The sequence below is a fragment of the Hyla sarda genome, chromosome 9 (genome assembly GCF_029499605.1).
Source record: "Hyla sarda isolate aHylSar1 chromosome 9, aHylSar1.hap1, whole genome shotgun sequence".
NCBI classification, from domain to species: domain Eukaryota; kingdom Metazoa; phylum Chordata; class Amphibia; order Anura; family Hylidae; genus Hyla; species Hyla sarda.
The window spans coordinates 31,115,514-31,133,418 of NC_079197.1; the positions used below are offsets into that span (position 1 = coordinate 31,115,514).

The window sequence follows — 17,905 nt, forward strand, 5'->3', positions numbered from 1 at the left end:
GAGGCGACTAGGGGTAGACTGGCTGACAGGGATCCCTACGTCCTAGGGACTCATACATATGGGGACCCATACATAAATAAGTACCGTTTAGAATGCGGTACTGGGACACCACATTTGCGCCTAAAATAAACAAGAAAAAAGGTGTACTGCCAATGATAAATGGCCCCCAATGTTTAGTCTCTGCTGTCGGATGAACAAGTGTTTGACTGCCAGCTATCCAAGGTGTAAGGCCACCTTTAATGACAGATGAAAGGAACATGACAACATAGCCTTCTTGACAGATATGCAAACAGCAGGATCCAGAGATGCATTATTTCTACTTTGGTGGATAGTAAGGGTCTATTCACATGGCAAAATTTGCACTTGTAGAATTCCGCCTCAAATTAAAGCCCATAGATTTCTATGGGATTCCTCACTCCCATTCACACTTCTGAATTTCCGCTTGCGGAATCCCATAGAAGTCTATGGGCTTTAATTTGAGGCGGAATTCCGCAAGCGGAAATTCTGCCATTTGAATAGACCCTAAGGCTAGGTTCAGCCTACGGAAGCGCAACTGTCATGACATTTTGGTGTAATAACCTGCATACAGCCTTCGTACTGTGTGCAGCTAGTGGGTATAACAATGTTTTTACCTGAAATTTGGCGGCTTTCATGACTGCAAAAAAGGCTTTTATTCAAAGCCACTGACGGTCGGATAGGCGTGGCGCGCGGTACGCGATGCCCATCGCCGCCATTCCCACGCCTACCCCATATGTCCGCGCTGGGACCTCTGTGTGATTGACACACAGGTCCCAGCGCATGCGCCCTTCAGCTAATCTAACCTGCGCGCTGCTGTGTCATCCAGCAAGCGCTCGCTCCCGCCACTGTCTTCCTCCTCAGTGCGCCTGCGCAGTGCTAGGTGCAGGACCGCGCTTCCTCTCTGCACCTAGTATCGAGAACTAACCTGATTGCGCGCTGCTCTGCGCAGGCTCACTGAGGAGGAAGACGGTGGCGGGAGCGAGCGCTTGCTGGATGACACACAGCAGCGAGCAGGTTAGATTAGCTGAAGGGCGCATGCGCTTGGACCTGTGTGTCAATCACACAGAGGTCCCAGCGCGGACATACGGGGTAGACGTGGGGGTGGGCGCCACGCCTATCCGACCGTCAGTGGCTTTGAATAAAAGCCTTTTTTGCAGTCATGAAAGCCGCCACATTTCAGGTAAAAACATTGTTATACCCACTACCTGCACACAGTACGAAGGCTGTGTGCAGGTTATTACACCAAAATGTCATGACAGTTGCGCTTTAAAGACAACAGACAATGATTACAGATACAAGAGTTATTGTAACCAGATATCTGTTACTGTAACAAGGAAAAAATCCAGCAGCACACCCAATTCAAATAAACACCAGCAGTGGTTTATTGACCTATGTCAGATATGCAATGTTTCAACGTATCACACCGCCATTATCAAGCATGCTGTGGTACCGCTGAAACGTCGCATATCTGACATGGGTCATGCGTCACCAGTTCCGTCACTATATTGGCGAAACCCGTCCGTTACAAAACCCCTGACGGCCGTGACTAAATCGCATTGCAGCCTATGGGGTTTTGTAACTGCCCGTTTGCACCCGTATATGCCCGTAATTCATTACGGGCGTTATACAGTGACGGGACATTGTGGCGGAAAGATTACTGCATGCCCTAATTTTTCCGCCACGATGTCCCGTCACTTGTAACGGCCGGGTTTCGCCGTTATAGTGACGGAACTGGTAATGGAAGTTCCTAAATGGAACTATTTCATAGTGTGAAAGCAGCCTTATCTGGTGTGCTGCCCTTCTACCTTTGTTTGTTACTGTAACAAGATAATCGTACCTGTCGTCAAAAGATTTTTAAAAACCTGCTTGATTTTGTTCAGTGACATAACTTAAATGGGCACTGTCAATAAAATTATGTTTTTGCATATGATACAGCAGGTAAAATAAAAGATTTGAAATTTACTCCCTGTAAAAAAAAATTCTTTTTATGTCCCTTTCATGGCATTATAAATCTGGCCACTAGGGGTCTCCCTTCTGGTCCAGACCACATTCCATCTACTCAAAAGCACAGACTTTGGTCTCCTGCTGTATCATATGCAAAAATATAAATTTTAAATTACAGTGCCCATTTAAAGGGGTACTCCGGCCCTAAGACATCTTATCCCCTATCCAAAGGCCGTCACGCCCCTCCCATAGACTTGCATAGTGGGGGTGTGATGTCACATGGGGGCGGAGTCGTGACGTCACGATACTCCGGCCCCATGGTCGGCACCCGGCAGTTAGTGAGTTGGCAGCGTGGCGTGCAACTCAAAGAGATGGGTGCTGAATGCAAGATTGCGGGGGTCCCCAGCGGCGTTTGGATAGGGGATAACATGTCTTAGGGCCGGAGTACCCCTTTAAAGCTTTAAAGATTCTGGACCCCAATGCAAAATCTGGTACAGAGGCCCCAGCTATAATGCTTTACTTGTGGTACTGGTTTCCTCAAATGGAAAAGAGAGATATGGCCCCTTATGTTCTTGGGCCTGGGTGCAACTACACCCCCTATAGTTATGCCCCTGGTTTTGTTAGATGAAATCAGGAGTCTGGCACTTAATAGCTTATCCCCTATCCATAGGGGATAAGTGTCTGATCACAGGGGGTCTCACTGCTGTTATTGAGCCCCTGACAAGTCCCTTCCATAGTGCATAACTATTTCTCATTCTCTACATTTCGGAGGAACGGACCAGAGCCAGGCTGTTTGCCAGTAGTAAACATTTATGGACTTACCTTCTCTTACTTCTCTGGTCCAACACAGTACATACTCTCTGCTAAGACACAGTGCAGTGGACTGAATATGCTCGCATGGTGTGGAGTCTAGTGCATAGTACGTACAGTACTAGATGGGAGAAGGAGTTACAGTCTAAGGCTGTCCAGGCATACTGGGAGTTGTAGTTTTGCCAACTGCTGAAGGCACTCTTGTTGGGAAACACTGCCTTACACAAAATATTTAAGAAGGAAGTCATAATGTGGTATATAGTAAACCCTGCAGATGGAATATTTGTCCTATGTGGTCAAAAGTGTTAAACTTACATAATGTAATGTTCTTTGTCACAAAGGACTAAAAATAAATATCAGCTTGCAGTGAAGCTCTCAGTGGTACACGAGTATGCAAATGTGAGGTCTGGTCTGCACAGTGACTAAGAACGGTAAGATAACACGTCACATCACTTCTATTACTTTATTAAAGGGTAGCTCCCACCATTACTATGTTGAAAATTACTTTTTGTCTGCCTGGTAGTGTGCTCACTACCAGGCAGACTTCCCCAGCAGGCACCACGTCACTGATGCCTGCTGGGGAGGGCAACTTCCGCCCTTCGTTCATCTATATAGCTGTTTCACCACTACAACTCCCAGCTTGCCTTGACATCTATTGGCTGTCAGGGCAAGCTGGGAGTTGTAGTGTTGAAACAGCTGGAGGCACCCTGTGCAGAAAACAATTAGTTAGGGCCATGGGCGCGGCGCTACCCCGTTCCCTCCCCCTGTTCCCTGATTCACCCCCGTGTTAAAATGCCGAACCCCGCTCTCCCCCAACCCCCGATCCCCGCTCTCCCCTAAAACAGATTCATACCTACTGCCAGACAGTCCGGTGTGAGGTGAGATTTCCGAACCCATGCACAGGGCAGCAGCAGCGGCGGCGTCATGTGCAGGAGGAGTGGCCAGGGAGCCAATGCGCTCGCTCCCTGCCTCTCTGATTGACAGGCAGGGAGCAAGCGCAGGCTGAATGAATTAGGACCAATGCCCGGCCGGCATCAGTCCGAATTCAGGCGTGACATCACGCCAGCCTGCAGCCGGCCACTAGGAGGGAGACCCCTAGTGGCCGGTTTTCAAACGTTAATTAAAGCCTTTTAATTAAAAAAATAAATAAATAATGAAAATGTATTAGAGATATGTTGTAGTACATATGTACTACAACATATCAAAAAAAAAGTTAATGACAGTGCCCATTTAATGCACACAAGTACATTCGATGCAGGTAAGTGTGCAGATCTCCACTTTACCGATCTACATGGCCATACGGGTTCACATACTTGAATAGTCAGCCTTTCTCCAAAGTGTAGCTGACAAAGTACTGACGACAGAAAATATAGCTGCTGGGGAGAAACCACGGAGACCACTTATCCTGGCGATACAGCTTGGGTTTAATAGAGTTTTCTGTGCATTTTACATTGATGGCAAACTATAGGCCATCAATGTCTTATTGGCAGAGTGTTGACACCCAGCGACCCAATCGACCAGCTGTTTGGCAGAACGTCAGCTCCAGCATATACACCAGTGTTTCCCAACCAGGGTGCCTCCAGCTGTTGCAAGCTACAACTCCCAGCATGCCCGGACAGCCAAAGGCTGTCCGGGCATGCTGGGAGTTGTAGTTTTGCAACAGCTGGAGGCACCCTGGCTGGGAAACACTGATATATACAATGAGCAGATGGGTCCATTCATCGTGTAGTGGTGGCACAAGGTTACTGCAGCGCAGCTCCCATTGAATTATACGGAAGCAGTTCTACAGTAAAGCTGCATTCACACCATGTTTTTGTAATACAGTTCCCTTATGCCTCTCCAATTTGAAAACCATATGTAACAGTATTGAAAACCATATGCACTGACTCTCCATTGAAAACCGTATGCCAAACGATTCATCCGGTTGCATCCGTTTTGCAACCTGTATGGTTTTGTCCGTTTTTTTCCTGTACCCAAAACCATAGTCTACCACGGTTTTTGGGTCCGGGTAAAAAAAACGTATTCAAACTGTATACTGTTTTTTTTTTTTTTTACATGGGAGTCAATGGGAACTGTACAGAACCGTATGTGCGTACGGTTCCATCCGGTTTGCACCACACAGTTTTTTTTATTGGAATTTCCATCAAACAAGAGAAACTTTATTCATAATGTAGTGAAAATGTAAAAACTTGTACAGTTTTTTTCTTAAAAAAAAAACAAAGGCAACCGGATTTCATTTTTCATACCGTATACGGGATAAAATTTGTACACACGTTTTGATACAATTTAGTCAGGTTTTAAAGAATTTGTTTTTCATCAAAAACCTGATACGGGAACTGTATTGCAAAAACGTAGAGTGAATGCGGCCTAACCTGGCGTCACTACTACATGATAAACAGAGCCATTTGTTTCTGGTGTAATTTGCTGGAACCACAGACATTGACGGTCTATCCCGAGGAAAGGCCATCAACGTAAAATGGCCGGAGAAAATACAAGGCATCTCAGGCGCTCCCATGCAAACGAATACATCCCATACATCTCTTGAGAGCCAGGCCTTGTTCTGGGGATCGCAAGGACTCCCGGTGGTCGCCCTTCCCCCGCGATCAGAAACTTATTCCCGTCCTCTAGGGGATGAGATAATTTTCACCAGACAACCCCTAAAAGGGGTACTCCGGTGGAAAACTTTTATTTTTTTTAAAATCAACTGGTGACATGCTCTCCGGCCAGATAGCGGGTGTCGACCCCCGCACGAAGCGGCGGCTGACACGCCCCCCTCAATACATCTCTATGGCAGAGCCGGAGATTGCCGAAGGCAGCGCTTCGTCTCTGCCATAGAGTTGTATTGAGGGGGCCCTTTTTTGGTGCAAATCACCGCCAAGAAATTTTGCACATGGAAAACACACTTAGCCCCTGACAAGTCCCTTCCATAGTGCATAACTATTTCTCATTCTCTACATTTCGGAGGAACGGACCAGAGCCAGGCTGTTTGCCAGTAGTAAACATTTATGGACTTACCTTCTCTTACTTCTCTGGTCCAACACAGTACATACTCTCTGCTAAGACACAGTGCACTGGACTGAATAGGCTCGCATGGTGTGGAGTCTAGTGCATAGTACGTACAGTACTAGATGGGAGAAGGAGTTACAGTCTAAGGCTGTCCAGGCATACTGGGAGTTGTAGTTTTGCCAACTGCTGGAGGCACCCTTGTTGGGAAACACTGCCTTACACAAAATATTTAAGAAGGAAGTCATAATGTGGTATATAGTAAACCCTGCAGATGGAATATTTGTCCTATGTGGTCAGAAGTGTTAAACTTACATAATGTAATGTTCTTTGTCACAAAGGACTAAAAATAAATATCAGCTTGCAGTGAAGCTCTCAGTGGTACACGAGTATGCAAATGTGAGGTCTGGTCTGCACAGTGACTAAGAACAGGTAGATAACACGTCACATCACTTCTATTACTTTATTAAAGGGTAGCTCCCACCATTACTATGTTGAAAATGACTTTTTGTCTTCCTGGTAGTGTGCTCACTACCAGGCAGACTTCCCCAGCAGGCACCACGTCACTGATGCCTGCTGGGGAGGGCGACTTCCGCCCTTCGTTCATCTATATAGGGTGTCTCCAGCTGTTTCACCACTACAACTCCCAGCTTGCCTTGACATCTATTGGCTGACAGGGCAAGCTGGGAGTTGTAGTGTTGAAACAGCTGGAGGCACCCTGTGCAGAAAACAATTAGTTAGGGCCATGGGCGCGGCGCTACCCCGTTCCCTCCCCCTGTTCCCTGATTCACCCCCGTGTTAAAATGCCGAACCCCGCTCTCCCCCAACCCCCGATCCCCGCTCTCCCCTAAAACAGATTCATACCTACTGCCAGACAGTCCGGTGTGAGGTGAGATTTCCGAACCCATGCACAGGGCAGCAGCAGCGGCGGCGTCATGTGCAGGAGGAGTGGCCAGGGAGCCAATGCGCTCGCTCCCTGCCTCTCTGATTGACAGGCAGGGAGCAAGCGCAGGCTGAATGAATTAGGACCAATGCCCGGCCGGCATCAGTCCGAATTCAGGCGTGACATCACGCCAGCCTGCAGCCGGCCACTAGGAGGGAGACCCCTAGTGGCCGGTTTTCAAACGTTAATTAAAGCCTTTTAATTAAAAAAATAAATAAATAATGAAAATGTATTAGAGATATGTTGTAGTACATATGTACTACAACATATCAAAAAAAAAAGTTAATGACAGTGCCCATTTAATGCACACAAGTACATTCGATGCAGGTAAGTGTGCAGATCTCCACTTTACCGATCTACATGGCCATACGGGTTCACATACTTGAATAGTCAGCCTTTCTCCAAAGTGTCGCTGACAAAGTACTGACGACAGAAAATATAGCTGCTGGGGAGAAACCACGGAGACCACTTATCCTGGCGATACAGCTTGGGTTTAATAGAGTTTTCTGTGCATTTTACATTGATGGCAAACTATAGGCCATCAATGTCTTATTGGCAGAGTGTTGACACCCAGCGACCCCATCGACCAGCTGTTTGGCAGAACGTCAGCTCCAGCATATACACCAGTGTTTCCCAACCAGGGTGCCTCCAGCTGTTGCAAACTACAACTCCCAGCATGCCCGGACAGCCAAAGGCTGTCCGAGCATGCTGGGAGTTGTAGTTTTGCAACAGCTGGAGGCACCCTGGTTGAGAAACACTGATATATATACAATGAGCAGATGGGTCCATTCATCGTGTAGTGGTGGCACAAGGTTACTGCAGCGCAGCTCCCATTGAAGTATACGGGAGCAGTTCTACAGTAAGGCTGCATTCACACCATGTTTTTGTAATACAGTTCCCTTATGCGTTTCCAATTTGAAAACCGTATGGAACAGTATTGAAAACCGTATGCACTGACTCTCCATTGAAAACCGTATGGAACAGTATTGAAAACTGTATGCATTGACTCTCCATTGAAAACCATATGCATTGACTCTCCATTGAAAACCATATGCCAAACGATTCATCCGGTTGCATCCGTTTTGCAACCTGTATGGTTTTGTCCATTTTTTTCCCGTACCCCAAATCGTAGTCTACCACGGTTTTTGGGTCCGGGTAAAAAAAACGTATTCAAACCGTATACTGTTTTTTTTTTTACATGGGAGTCAATGGGAACTGTACAGAACCGTATGTGCGTACGGTTCCATCCGGTTTGCACCACACAGTTTTTTTTATTGGAATTTCCATCAAACAAGTGAAACTTTATTCATAATGTAGTGAAAATGTAAAAACTTGTACAGTTTTTTTCTTTAAAAAAAAACAAAGGCAACCGGATTTCATTTTTCATACCGTATACGGGATAAAATTTGTACACACGTTTTGATACAATTTAGTCAGGTTTTAAAGAATTTGTTTTTCATCAAAAACCTGATACGGGAACTGTATTGCAAAAACGTAGAGTGAATGCGGCCTAACCTGGCGTCACTACTACATGATAAACAGAGCCATTTGTTTCTGGTGTAATTTGCTGGAACCACAGACATTGACGGTCTATCCCGAGGAAAGGCCATCAACGTAAAATGGCCGGAGAAAATACAAGGCATCTCAGGCGCTCCCATACAAACGAATACATCCCATACATCTCTTGAGAGCCAGGCCTTGTTCTGGGGATCGCAAGGACTCCCGGTGGTCGCCCTTCCCCCACGATCAGAAACTTATTCCCGTCCTCTAGGGGATGAGATAATTTCCACCAGACAACCCCTAAAAGGGGTACTCCGGTGGAAAACTTTTTTTTTTTTTAAAATCAACTGGTGACATGCTCTCCGGCCAGTTAGCAGGTGTCGACCCCCGCACGAAGCGGCGGCTGACACGCCCCCTCAATACATCTCTATGGCAGAGCCGGAGATTGCCGAAGGCAGCGCAAACCACCGCCAAGAAATTTTGCACATGGAAAACACACTTAGCAATGTCAGAAAAATGTAAAGGCGACAAAATACATTAAAAAGGGCTGCTCAATACTATCCTGCGACATAGTTGTCTCTGAGGAACCTTCACCCTCCGTTGAGCCAGCATTGGACATGGCCGCACAGGTTCAGGAAAGGTAAAGCACTAAAGCAGTGGTCTCCAACCTGCAGACCTCCAGATGTTGCAAAACTACAACTCCCAGCATGCCCGGACAGCCAACGGCTGTCCGGGCATGCTGGGAATTGTAGTTTTGCAACATCTGGAGGTCCGCAGGTTGAAGACCACTGCACTAAAGTAACAAAAAAAAAAAAACGACTCAAGTTGAAAATAAAATCCATTTCACATGGTGACTATAAACCCCACAAAAGAAAATAACTCATGTCGCTTGCTGATATACTGCAGGAGGGACCCCGAAATGGCCGCTCTACAGGTTAAAATACGCGTCCTCTGTGGCGGTAAGTTCTGTGTTAAAGGCGCTGGGAACAGCTGATTTCAACATTTGAGCCAAAATTACTAACAACTTACACCAAATGATAAATTTGGTGCCTGTCCACGAAAACCAAAGTGTAAAAAAGAGGGGTAAAAAGAAACTGTCAACAGGCAAAATTGATAAACCCCCCATATGTCCGTAAAAATGACATGAAAGCCAGCGATACGCTTCTTTGAAGAAGGACTGAGAATTGGCTAAAATTAGCAGGTTAAGAGCAACGTTTTTGTACTCAAGCAAAGAGGAAAAGAACTACTGACCCCGACGTGATTTGAACACGCAACCTTCTGATCTGGAGTCAGACGCGCTACCGTTGCGCCACGAGGTCAACTTGCAAGTCCTGACCCATCTACAGTTTGGGTGTTTTTTTCGTACTACATCTGCCATCTTGTGGCTGCATGTAGAATCACTACCTGTTTTATATTCTGTAAGTTTCGCTAATTTACAATGACATATTCGCTAATTTACAATGACAGTCAGTTTTGTTTTTTTATTAGCAGTAATTCCATTCTGGTAATAAAATGTGCGCAGAATTCTTAATTTCTATTGCTGGACCTACAGCGATATTCACTCATAGGGGCTAGAGATGAGCGAACTTACAGTAAATTCGATTCGTCACGAACTTCTCGGCTCGGCAGTTGATGACTTTTCCTACATAAATTAGTTTAGCTTTCAGGTGCTCCGGTGGGCTGGAAAAGGTGGATACAGTCCTAGGAAAGAGTCTCCTAGGACTGTATCCACCTTTTCCAGCCCACCGGAGCCCCTGAAAGCTGAACTATTTTACGCAGGATAAGTCATCAACTGCCGAGCCGAGAAGTTCGTGACGAATCGAATTTACTGTAAGTTCCCTCATCTCTAATAGGGGCATTCATGTATATTGCTTCAATTATTTTTTTTATTTTATTTTGTTGTATACAGGATCTTGCAGATATAACCTTTGCCTGATCACTGTATCCCAGATTATTACCAGAGATTGTATTTAGTCATGCGCTTGATCCCTTAGTGACGGCACTTCTAGGAGGATCTGGGTGTACTTGTAGATCACAGACTACAGAATAGCATGCAATGTCAGGCAGCTGCTTCCAAAGCTGGCAGGATATTGTCATGTATCAAAAGAGGCATGGACTCAAGGGACAGGGACATAATACTCCCCCTTTATAAAGCATTGGTACGGCCTCACCTGGAATATGCTGTTCAGTTTTGGGCACCTGTCCATAAAAGGGACACTGCGGAGCTGGAAAGGGTGCAGAGACGCGCGACTAAACTAATATGGGGCATGGAACATCTTAGCTATGAGGAGCGATTAAAGGAGTTACAATTGTTTAGTCTTGAGAAGAGACGTCTAAGAGGGGGATATGATAAATGTATATAAGTATATTAATGGCCCATACAAAAAATATGGAGAAAAACTGTTCCAGGTTAAACCCCCCCAAAGGACGAGGGGGCACTCCCTCCGTCTGGAGAAGAAAAAGTTTAGTCTCAAGGGGCGACACGCCTTCTTTACCGTGAGGACTGTGAATTTATGGAACGGTCTACCTCAGGAACTGGTCACAGTAGGAACAATTAACAGCTTTAAAACAGGATTAGATACATTTATGGAACAAAATAATATTAATGCTTATGAAGAAATATAAAATCCCATCCCTTCCCCAATATCGCGCCACACCCCTACCCCTTAATTCCCTGGTTGAACTTGATGGACATATGTCTTTTTTCGACCGTACTAACTATGTAGGCTTCTAACCTATTCTTCCATTGACGGAGCTGTACGAGGGCTTGTTTTTGGCTCTACCATTTGAGCACCCTTCATTTTACCATCCAATGTCCTGTAAACACTATGGCCCACATTTAGCAAACTGTGTGAGAGAAAAAGTCGAGTGATTTTCCCCACAGCGACCAATCACAGCTCTGCTTTCACTTTACCACAGCTTGTTAGCTGAGCTGTGATTGGTCGCTGTGGGAAAATCTCTCCACTTTTTTCTTACTCAGTTTAATAAATCTGGGACTACAGTGACCCCCTCGACCTACGATGGCCCCGACATATGATAATTTCAACATGCGATGAGAGGCCATCGCATGTTGAAGGCAGCATCAACATACGATGCTTTTGTATGTCGAGGCCATCGCATAAATGGCTATCCGGCAGTGCAGACTGCTTCAGCTGCCACCGGATAGCTGTTTACGGTGCCCCGTGTGGTCCGCTGACGATCACTTACCTGTCCTCGGGGCTCCGGTGCGTCCTCTTCGGGATCCCCTGCATCATCGGCGCTCTCCATCGTCGTCATCACGCCGTCCCGTCATCCAATAGGAGCGGCGTGCGTAGCGACGTGATGGTTGCGACGGAGAGCGAGGATGCCGGGGAAGCAGAGGCCTTGCCGGAGCGTCGGGGACACCTCGGGGACGTGGCGACAGCGATGGATGGCGACATCCCGGGCAGCGGTGACGGTCCGGAGCGGCGGAGACAGGGTAGTACAACTTCTTCTAACAGTGGTCTTCAACCTGTGGACCTCCAGATGTTGCAAAACTACAACTCCCAGCATGCCCGGACAGCCGTTGGCTTTGCAAGTTTTGCAACATCTGGAGGTCCGCAGGTTGTAGACCACTGTCCGATACTTTACATTGCACGGATCCCTCAACATACGATGGTTTCAACAAACGATGGTCCGTTTGGAACGGATTACCATCGTATGTTGAGGGACCACTGTATATAAAGAGAGTAGAGATGAGCGAACTTACAGTAAATTCGATTCGTCACGAACTTCTCGGCTCGGCAGTTGATGATTTTTCCTGCATAAATTAGTTCAGCTTTCCGATGCTCCTGTGGGCTGGAAAAAGTGGATACGGTCCTAGGAGACTCTTTCCTAGGAATGTATCCACCTTTTCCAGCCCACCGGAGCACCTGAAAGCTGAACTAATTTACGCAGGAAAAGTCATCAACTGCCGAGCCGAGAAGTTCGTGACGAATCGAATTTAGTGTAAGTTCGCTCATCTCTAAAAGAGAGGTATAAAATAAATAAACGGAAATATCTGGGGTGTGTATTATTTTTATGCCACATTTTATGTGGTAAAACCATGTTAATAACTTTATGGGGGAGATTAATCCAAACCTGTGTAGAGGAAGAGTGGTGCAGTTGCCCATAGCAACCAGATTGCTTCTCATTTGCTTCTCATTGCTTCTGTGAAAAATGAAAGAAGCGATCTGATTGGTTGCTATGGGCAACTGCACCGCTCTTCCTCTACACAGGTTTGGATTAATCTCCCCCTATGAGTATTGAGGTAATCATACTAAGGGCTATATTCACATCAGTGTTGTGGAGCTCCATTACACACTAGGGCTGCACGATTTGGGGAGAATGTTCCATAGTGATTATGAGTTAAATATTGCGATATCAATATTCAATTGCGATATAATAAAACAAATGGTGAAATCCCTCCAATTTTATGTCTAATCCCCTTATTTCATATAGCCTACATAAAATGGGGGGAGGGGGTCATACAAAGTGGTTTTCTAAAGTTCTGAAAATTTCAGAACAGGACAATTTTAGTCTTATTCATTTTTTGATTTTGACAAAAATTTTATTATTATGTAGTACAGCAGAATAAAGATAACTGAGAACATTTATCACAGTTAGTGTAGGTGCACTGATTTTATACACAGGTCTTGATGGTGTAGTTGGAGTGTACAAGCACCAAATGTATTAAAGGGGTATTTTGGGCAAAAATATTTTATCCCCTATCCAAAGGATAGGGGATAAGGTGTCTGATCGCGGGGGGCCCGCTGCTGAGACTATGCGGGTGCTGAATCTCCAGTTTCGGAAACCTCCAGTTTTCAGGGACTGGGGACGTGAAGTCACGACACGCCCCCTCCATTCATGTCTATGGGTGGCGTGACGTCACGTCCCCAGTCCCGGAAAACTGGAGGTTTCTGAAACTGGAAATTCAGCACCCGCATAGAATGCAGGTGCTACAGGGAGATCGTGGGGGATCTCAGCAGTGGGCCCCCCGCGATCAGGCACCTTATCCCCTATCCTTTGGATAGGGGATAAAATATTTTTGCCCAAAATACCCCTTTAATACATTTGGTGCTTGTACACTCAAACTACACCATCAAGACCTGTGTATAAAATCAGTGCACCTACACTAACTGTGATAAATGTTCTCAGTTATCTTTATTCTGCTGTTTTAAATTACCGTACTACATAATAATAACATTTTTGTAAAAATCAAAATCAAAAAATGAATATGACTAAAATTGTCCTCTTCTGACCCCAAAAATTTGCAATCCTGTTACTTTGTATTTACCGTATTTATCGGGGTATACCACGCACCGGCCTATAACACGCACCCTCATTTTACCAAGGATATTTGGGTAAAAAAAGTTTTTTACCCAAATATCCATGGTAAAATGAGGGTGCGTGTGTGCGCGTGTATACCCCGATACACCCCCAGGAAAGGCAGGGGGAGAGAGGCCTTCGCTGCCCGCTTCTCTCCCCCTGCCTTTCCTGGGGTCTAGAGCCCTGCTGCCAGCCCTTCTCTCCCCCTGGCTATCGGCGCCGCTGCCCGTTCTGTCCCCCTGACTATCGGTGCTGGCGCCGATAGCCAGGGGGAAAGAAGCGGCGCCGACAGCCAGGGAGAGAGAAGGGGCACCCATTGCCGGCGCCGCTGCCCCGTTGCCTCCCCCCATCCCCGCGGTGGCATAATTACCTTGGTCGGGTCCGCGCTGCTGCAGGCCTTCGGCGTGCGTCCCCTGCGTCGTTGCTATGCACGGCGCGGCGCACTGACGTCATGCGCCGCGCAGTGCAGCGCATAGCAACGACGCCGGGGACGCGCGCCGGAGGCCTGCAGCAGCGCGGACCCGACCCAGGTAATTATGCCACCGGGGATGGGGGGAGGCAACGGGGCAGCGGCGCCGGCAATGGGTGCCGCTGCCCTTTCTCTTCCCCTGGCTATCGGCGCCGGCAATGGGGCGCCGGCACCGATAGTCAGGGGGACAGAACGGGCAGTGGCGCCGATAGCCAGGGGGAGAAAAGGGCCGGCAGCAGGGCTCTAGACCCCAGGAAAGGCAGGGGGGGAGAAGCGGGCAGCGACGGCCTCTCTCCCCCTGCCTTTCCTGGGGGTGTATCGGCGTATAACACGCACATAGATTTTAGGCTAGAAATTTTATACGTCGATAAATACGGTATATTTTTTTTACATTACGCCATTGACTGTGCTGATTTCTTAATGTTAGATTATAATAGGTCAGATATTTACTCATGTGGCGATACCATGTATGTTTAATTTTGCGAGAGAAGTTTATTGCATAAAAACAGGGAAATACAAACCATAGGGGGAAACACATCCAGTGTAAGGTAGTGGAACTTCAGAGTAAGGTAGATACATTTGAAACATGAGTAGAATACGTAACCAGCCATCCTGCGGCTCAGATAAGTGGCTGAGACGTAAGTCTGACACCGTACACGAAAATCATCCAGCAGTATAGGAGCCAGGAAAAGAAAGGCACTGAAGAAGAGTATAGAAGGAGCGGGGGATAAATGCGAGTGAGGGAGTAAGGGAAGGGTACAGAGGAAGGGAACTGAGATAAGGAAAACTAAAAAGGAATTGAGGGAAAGGAAAGGTCAAAACTTTAATCAGAAAAACAAATCTGTGTTCCTCCAGTCACAACAGCGTCCATTCACCAACACCGGTCATCATAGTTGATCAAACAGTAGTAAATTTAGTGGGTCAGAGAAGAGGTCCATCACAGTGACATGAGTTCTAATCTGTTCTATACAGCGGGGTTTCAACAAAGGCCAGCCTCAGCTGCCAGATAGCAGTATATTTGGCATTACTGCCAGAGGAGTCCACCATCAACTCCTCCATGCAGCAGATGAAGAGGATCTCCCTGTACCAGTCAGAGACCGTCGGGGGGGAGTGTGTCTTTCCAGCATCTAGGTATCACAGCCCTAGCGGCCATCAAGAAGAAGTGAGACAGAATCCTAGAGGGCGTCCTCCTAGACACCGGTAAGGATTGACAACAAGAGTACCTTAGGATCATTGGGGTAAGACACGCCAGAGACGGTCGCTGTACGTGACACAACTACCGACTAGAAAGAGAGGAGAGGTGGACACAACCACCAAATATGGGACATAGTACCTCGGGGCCCCCCCTGCAGCGCCAGCACAGGTCGGAGACAGTCGGGTACATTCAGTGTAACACGGCTGGCACCTGGTACCACCTAGAGAGGATTTTATAATTAGTCTCCTGCGCCCTGCATGATAATGACATCTTGTGGCACAGGAGGAAGGGGCGGACCAATCTGTCACAGCGAAAGTAGAGCGCAGTTCCCCCTCCCAAGCCACCACAAGAGCTGGAGGACTCTGAGCAGCCTCATCTAAGAGAATAACATAAATCTGGAAAACTGCCCGGGCAGGTGGGGAGGAGGAAGCACACATCTCCTGGAAAGGAAGGAGAGGTCTAGCTTAGCGTAGATTCTGGCCCACGGTCTCCACAAAGTGACAAAGTTGAAGATATTGCATATGCCTGGCCAGTAAGGAAGGACACTTGGGTCGGCCCACGGCCTCGACTAAGTATCAGCTAGGGTCCATCACGGAGCCAAACAATATAATTGGTGGGGGAAGGAAGTATGTAGAATCAAGGGGAAACTACGAAACAAGGAGTATGGAGAGGGGCAAAAACACAAGACAGGAGGTGGCTCAGGACTGTCTCAAAGCACTAACAGGAGTAGTCCAGGATAGAACATTAGCAATGTATGCATCACAGTCAAGGCAAAGTCCAGCCAGCTAGGGTCCTGGCATGTGGTCAGCAGAGTGATGACTTGATCATCTTTGCCGTTTGAGGCAGCGGGCAACCAGGGTTAGGGCGTCTGGCGGGGGTCCGCTGTGAAGCTCTGGAAACAGAAGGGGGGCATAGGGTTTTTCCAGGAACTCAGTTCATTCCGGTAATGACATGGGAGGGGGAGGGGGGATGGAAGGCTGAGTATAGAACGGAAGAGTGGCAAGTCTCCAGGCACGGAGTCACCAGCTGTGACACGTAGGGCAAAGGGGAAGCCGCAGCGATAAGGCATATTGTGGTCTTGAAGTACATGGAGAAGAGGTCGCAGAAGGGCTCTTTGGCGGAAGGTGCGCCTTGACATCCGGGTACAATTGAAGAGTAGCACTAAAGTCCACGTCACCCCGCTGTCTCACTTTCAGCATAATCTGTTCCTTCAGAACATAACGGTGAACTCGACAAATGACATCTCTCGGTCAGGCAGGGTCACAACTTGGCCCCCTCAGTGCCCGGTCATTCTCAAGATGGGTATCAGGGGGACGACCAAGGAGCATGTTAAAGATCCCAGTGACCGTAGGGAGCAAGTCCTGTGTGCGAGTTGCTTCAGGCAGGCTGCGGGTGCATATATTGTTCCGGTCCGGAGGCACCTGTTATCAACATCATCCAGATGTGTGGTGCTTGTTGTGTGGAAGACTGGGCACTTATGGTAGATTTCACGTCTTGCAGAGAGTCCAGAACAGAAACCTGGGAGTCCTCTAGGGCCCACACTCTGCCTTGCAGGTCTGCTACGTCTTTTTTGACCGGCTGGATGTCCTGGCGCCAGGCGTGTTTCATATCCAGAGCCATGGTGGACATGTCAGACTTAGTCGGGAGGAGGGCGACTGCCTGGGCCAGAGATGGAAGAAAGGAGAGGGGATCACTCTCATCAGGCTAGGAAGTATGACGAATATCAGGTGAAGAAACGGTAGGTTTCTGGGGCAAGCGGGCTCTCATGGTGGAGTCAGTCACAGCAGCAGACTAACTCATTAGGAACACATGGGTGACGAGTGCTGATCCTCATCAAATAGCATCCCAGCGGATGTCTCCGTGCCCCAAACTCTCTCCCCCTCGGGCAGCTTCACTCTCAGAGAAGAGTTGGAGGCAGGGAGCGCCTGCTGAGCTTCTGAAGATAGAGGGGATGTTCTGAGGGGAGGGACTGGGCCCTATCTGCAGTGCCTGGATGAGAGGGAGGCAGCTCCTCAGCTATTCGTGTGCAGTCTAGGGTCCCTCCGAGCACGTACCTCATTGATTGGGGCAGAAGCTAGCGTTGATGAGCTAGCTCCATCATCCATCCCCCAGGACTTACTGGGGAGGAGAGCTGTGGATGCAGGACTGGAGGGACCTGCCACTGCTGTTATGCAGCATCTCAGGGGCTGGAGATCGGTGCAGAGCCACTGGTGGAAGCAGGGTCCCTCTCTCATCACTCTACGGCTGGCCAGTCTTGAAGGTTCCCTGGGTATAGGTGTCCGGGTCGGGAGATCCAGCAGGGACGGCAGTCTCTTTCCCTGCAGCTGGCCGGGCACCAGTGCGTGGCGGGAGGCGAGTGGGCAGAAGCTTCGGCAGCCGGGCCATTTCTGTGAGCCCCTGTAGCAGGCTAACATAGTTGGAAATCAGGATCTCTGGTGGCAGGGACAGTCCCCCTCGATGTACGGCTCTGTCCTAACATCTTGCTCCCATATGGTGGCAGTAATCCTGGTTATGCAGCTGTGGTAGCAGAGCTCAGCAGTCCTGCGACCATCTCTCTCACATAGCAAGCCACGCCCCCAGCATTTTATTTAAAAATGGGGAAAAAGGGGGTGATTTTTATTAGGGGGGGGGGGATCGGCTTAACCACTTATCTTTACAATATTTTTGTCTCCCATAGGGCAGTGTTTTCCAAACCATG

The 17,905-nt window shown here is 47.8% G+C and overlaps 1 non-coding gene across 1 annotated transcript; it reads right to left on the bottom strand.

Annotated features, from left to right (window-relative positions):
• Positions 1 to 9,465: 9,465 nt before the first annotated feature.
• TRNAW-CCA (transfer RNA tryptophan (anticodon CCA)) lies at positions 9,466 to 9,537 on the bottom strand. The gene has a single exon. It is a non-coding gene; the product is annotated as a tRNA-Trp (tRNA).
• Between the last annotated feature and the right edge of the window lie 8,368 nt (positions 9,538 to 17,905).